The sequence below is a fragment of the Chinchilla lanigera genome, unplaced genomic scaffold (assembly GCF_000276665.1).
Source record: "Chinchilla lanigera isolate Chin_1 unplaced genomic scaffold, ChiLan1.0 scaffold00004, whole genome shotgun sequence".
NCBI lineage: Eukaryota > Metazoa > Chordata > Mammalia > Rodentia > Chinchillidae > Chinchilla > Chinchilla lanigera.
Genome location: NW_004955405.1, coordinates 38979036 through 38984648, shown reverse-complemented (window position 1 = coordinate 38984648; position 5613 = coordinate 38979036).

Here is a 5613-nt window from a genome sequence, read left to right as displayed (position 1 = left end):
GTGGCGGGGAGCGCGCGTCGGCGTTGCCATGGCAAACCCGGGGGCAGGACGGCGCTGTCGGGTGCGGCCCACCCGCTGGCGCTGGGAGAGGGGCGTGGCGGGCGCGCTGGGCCTCAGGGGACCCCGGACCGGTTTCAAGCCCCGGGTGCCCCTTTGGCGACCCTCGGAGCTGGGCGCCGGGTGAAGTCAGGGTCGGGGACACCCACGCGCGGGGTGCGGACCCCACCCCACCCCACCCTGCGGCCGCTCTGAGCGCGGCACGGCCCGGGTCTGAGCGGCGCGGCGGGGCGCCTCCCCGCGCCGAGGCTGTGGGACGACCGTGAGGCGGCGCAGGCGCTGCGGGGTCCCCGAGTGCAGCCTTGTGCCCGCGCTGGTCGCCCCGATCGGACCCCAGGGCTCCTCTCCGGCCCGACTGTTACACCAGATCTGCATCTGATGAGCTGCTCTCGGCTGCCACGCGAGTGCGCCGGGCCGCGGCGCCCTGGGCTGGACAGGCGCAGCGCGGTCCCCAGCCCGGTGACCCGCAGTCCCCCATGCAGGGCAGGGAAATCAACCGAGTCAGCGCCCTCGCCTCGGGTTACAGGGCACGAGCAATTACAGCACAGTTTCCACAGCCAGTTTGTGCCGTGTTCACCCGAGCCCGCTTGCGGAGAGCTGGCTGGCCTCCCAAAGGCAGCCAGGCTGCTCCAGTTTTAGTAAAAGTCTCTCCCCCGACCATCCATGTTCCCAAGGGAGCTGCACCCCGACCTGCCCTCCCGCCCCACGCAGGCAGGGGCTCCTTGCAGGGCAGAGCTGGTGAATGGTCACAGCGAGCAGGGCTCGGGGAAGCCCCGCCTGCCGTGCCGGAGCTGCCCTGACTCCTGCCTGGCCTTAGGGAGCAGGGACAGACGGTCTCAAGTGGCTCTCGCCTCCCCGACAGTCACGCTGCCCAGCGTGACAGTCTGGACACGCACAGGTGGCTGGGGGGTCACAGGGCCAGGAAAAGGTCGGAAGTCAAATTCCTTGTGGGTTGGGGAGGTTACTTGGGGTCACGCGGATGCTGACCACACCTGGAGGCCATCGAGTTCCCACAAGGCAGAGGAGAACCAGCCCCGCACACCAGGAGGACTCAGCTCCCACAGCTCACCTGCTGCCTCCTGCCAGCAGTCTCTGGTTTCTCCCCGGAAGTCGCCTCCTTCCTCCTCTGTGTTGTGACAACCGAGTCCAGTACCCTCTTGGGCCACCGTACCCTGGCGGCAGAGCTTTGGACGGCCACACTCTCCTCCTCTGTCTCTCTCTAGGGCCCTGCGTGGTGACCAGCATGTGGTAGTGCCGCTGGTAAAAGTCTGCACACTGGGGGTAAAGGACAGGGTTCCCTCTGTTGGCCCCTCATGGAGCTGTGCACGGACCCACTGCGGGGAAAGCCCCGCTGAGAAGCTGCGGGAGCCCCTTCCTGGTGCTACCCAGCAAATACGGCCAAGATAAAGGACAATGCTACTGGATGAGAGGGGAGGAAGGAGAGATTTTATCTTTAAATGTTGAAGAGATTGAGGAGAAGACGCCTGTAAAGCCAGGCTTTTCATTTCCCCAGTGTGCAGTCAGGACAGCAGGGTTACGCTGCAGTAACAAATAAGTCCTGGCCTCAGCAGCTCCAACCACCAGGGTTGACATGTGTGTCTCTGTGGGTTGGCAGAGGAGCTGTCTGCCCCCAGCCCCTGGTACTGAGGGTTGAACCCAGAGCCTTCACACTGAGCTACATCTCCAGCACCCCACTTCCTTTTTCGGAACAGGTTCTCATTAAACTGCAAAATGCCCAAGTGGGCTCAGACTTGGGATCCTCCTGCCTCAGCCTCTCAGAGTGCTGGGATTACCGGTGTGCACCATGACACCGGGCTGGGACTGTTCTTTGTTCCTTTCACAGGTGAAGCCAAATGGCCACCACCAGAATGACACTGGTCACAGAAAGAGGAGCCCTGGCGGTCTCACCCAAATAGGTCTGGCCTAAGGAGGGCACAAGCTTCACCTAAACTCCCTTTGCTGAGTTAGGGCCCCTGAGTTAGGGCCCCTGCAGGCCACAGTGGCATCAGGGGACCGGCTTGATCACTTTACTCCCCGGACAGGACCACAGCCGCCCAGCTGCAAGCCCGGCACGGGGCAGAACGTGTGCCGGAGAGAGACCCACCTGTGGAGTCGGGCACGGAACACCCACGACAGAGGGAGAAACGGGTGCAAAACTCCAAGCTGACCCAGCGCATGGTGCCCAGTAGCCCTCCGGGTCCAGCCAGCGCACTGTGCCCTCCGGTGAGGACCCCAGAGCTGCAGCAATGCCCCCTGGGTGAGCAGCAGCCAGACCTGGCAGACAGAGAGCTCTTTGGCGCTGCGCATTTGCGCCCCCGGCCCCTGAGCACAAGGTGCCCTCAGAGAGCGCAGCACAGCACAGCCGCTGTTTGTGGAGCTGGATAGAAAGCCATGTACCCACAGCATGTGGCCACCGTAGGTGCAAATCCTCCTGGGGGAGGTAAACCACAGGCTCACGGCGGGGGAGGGAGGGAGGGAGAGAGGGGAGCCTGTGAGAAAGGGAGGAAGCAAGGAGGGGAAGAAGGAAGGGAAAGGGAGGGGAGAGGAAAGAAACATCCACGGTGGTTCTGCTCACTTCCTTTCTAAATTTAATTTTAAATTTTGTCCACATTTTTATCCGTGCATGCTGCTTACCGGATCAATGGGCTGCATTCCGAGCAAGTATTTAACTGGTGGCCCCTGGTCAGTGCTAAACTCCTACCCAAACACCACAGCCCCACCCACCCTGGCTCCCCCTTGATCTCATTCCACAGACTTTCCCTGCCTTTGCCAAAGGAGGAAACTGAGGCAGAGAACGGCACTGCCACGCCCAGGAGCACACCGCTGCTGTTCGCTTATCCTGGGTCTCCGGCCTAGAAGCAAGAAGTCTGCTCTGCCTCCCGCCCCGTCAGCTCCCCAGCCCAGCTCCTCCACTGCACACTGCTTGCCTGCTCATGTCAAGGATCAGGGCCTCAGCAGCTTCCCGCCTATTTGTTTGCTCCTCTTCACCCCCACCCCTGCGGCCCCTCTGCTCCGCCCTCAGACCCCTCTCCCCTCAGCCCCTACCGGTGACATTAGTATTTCTAGAGCACACTTGACCTTTGTGGCAGGGTGACCAGAGGGTGGGAGGGACCAGACCTCAGTATGCAGCCCAGGTTGGCCTAGAACTCCTGGCGATCCTCCTGCCTCAGCCTCAGGAATGCCTTGGCAGGGTGATTTACTGGCATTCATCTCCTCTCCTCCTGTTTTCCCTCCCTCCACCCTCTCCCCTCCTGGCCTTGTGCTACAGGCCTGGGGGTCCAAGACAGGCTTTCTTGGGGAAACAGCTAACCCCGGGGGAGCTCTTTCCAGGGAGAGAAGGGGGACTTGCAGGGCTGTGACAGGGTGACCTCCAAGCGTCCTCACCACCCTCCAACCAGGAGACGGATGCTGCTCTGTAGGTGCCAAGCCAGACTGGGTCTGGCACAGTGGCTCGGGTGCCACAGAGGTGCCCATGTCCTAGCGTGGCACGACAGTCTCAGAACTACGGACGGGAGGGTGCGTCACACTGCTGTCTGTCACGATCCCACGTGTGGTTCTGTGTGATGATGCTGGAGCCCAGGTGCGTGTAGAAAAAGACGAGGAGGTTCGATCTGTCTTCCTGCCACTCCCTCCCTGCAAATCTACGCCAAGGAGAACGCCGGCCGAGTTTTCACCAGACGCATGCATATACAAACCCCCGTCACCCCGGCCAAGGCACGAGCGCGTCCGCCACCCAGAAAGTTCCCTCCTACCCCGCAGTTGCTCCCCGACCCTGACCCCGACCCGGGCCCACAGCCGCGCACGATCCCACCTTCCCAGGGGTTCACTGCCTTTTCCAGAACTTTATTCGATGGGATCTTCCCGTCCACAGCCTGCCAGGTCTGGCTTCTCCGAGGTGGCGAAACTGTCCTGAAGTCCATTTGTTCTGGTGAGATGTTCGCACTGCATTTCTTTTTATGGTTGAGCAGTACTCTCTGCATTTATTACTGGGTTCAGGTGTCACTAAGCATGCTGCACGCACCCCACTGACCCTCAAGTCGACCATACATGACACATGTGAATCCTCCCCCACAGCTGACAAACTGAGGCTCATAAAGACCCAAGGACTCGAGCTGGGGGTGGTGGCGCACGGCTGTGATCCCAGCACTCAGGAGGCTGAGGCAGGAGGATCACAGCAAGTTCCAGGTCAGCCTGGGCTACAAAGTGGTTCACAACCAGCCTGGAAAACGTGGTGAGACCTTGTCTCATACATTAAAAATTTTAAAAAGACCAAGGAAATCATTCGCTTTAACACAGCCTTCAAGTGTGCCGGGGCACTGGAGCTGGGGATTTAACTCAGCGGCACAGTGCCTACCTGGCAAGCGCAAAGTCGTGAGTTCGATCCCTGGTACCGGAAAAACAAACAAACAAACAAACAAACAAAAGATCTCTATAATTTAAACTAGAAGGTATGATAGACATTGTAAAATGATAGGAAAGTACTCAAGGGTAAAGGGCAACTGGGATGTAGGAAAAGAGAAGGGAAAGAAGGAGAAATTTTGTATGTATATATATACAGGATAGCTAACATAGTTGTTCTACTGTCTTCTATTTCTTTGCTGAAAGAAACTGTCAGTGAGTCCTTGGTTGATCAATATTGCGTGTCTCTATCTGTTTTCATGAGAAACCACCTTGAAGATATCCATATGTAATACAACAAGCATTGTTAATTTCCAACCACTTTGTTTATAACTCTGTATTGTCTGTACTGTTCTTTTGCTATTTTGTAAAAGGTTCTGTCTGTTAGTGTTTTCCTCCTTTTATTTTTAAAATAAAAAAAAAAATTTAAAAAAAAAAAGAACTCTATTTAGGAAAAAAAAGTGTTCTGGGGCAGGACTTGAACCGAAGGGGCAAGGCCCACGGGCCCTGTTCCAGAGTGCATGGGCAGTAGTTTTCCAGACATCCACAAACTCTCTCTCTAGACTTCTCAGCAAGATGAACTCCACAGCAGCTGGGGGTAGAGGGCGGAAAGCCCAGCAGGCAGAGGTTCCAGGTGGGCTTCTCCTCCAGCTTCTGGCTCCACCCCCGGCACTCCCCTATTTGGGGGCCCTTCCTTCCTTCCTTCAGGCCAGGGCCCCTGAGCCAGCCGGCAGGAAACAGCGGTCCCATTGATGATGGGCGCAAACAATTTCCACCTTTGTCTTTCACTGCCCAGGGCGCAGTGAGCAGCAGACTGCTGCAGTTGTTTACGACCCTCTTTCTAGATGAAAGGACCCTCTGTGAGCCTGCTGACCCCAAGCCTGGACCAGGCAGGAAGTCCAGAAAGAGGAATCACCCAAGCATTCAGGAGCAGTAGCTGAGGTTTTTCCCCTGAGCAATTCTTACAGGGGCAGCCCGAAGGATATTTGTTAGATATTTATCCCTAAAAGGTAAAACCCCCGAATGTCAGAGGAAAGTGAGCGAAGTGAAACAGCAGGCGAAAATACGGGGAGAAACACTGAGAAAGGAGAGGACAGAGGCTTCACTTCTTCCTGCACATAATAAGAGCCCATGGGGGGCTGGGGATTTAGCTCAGCG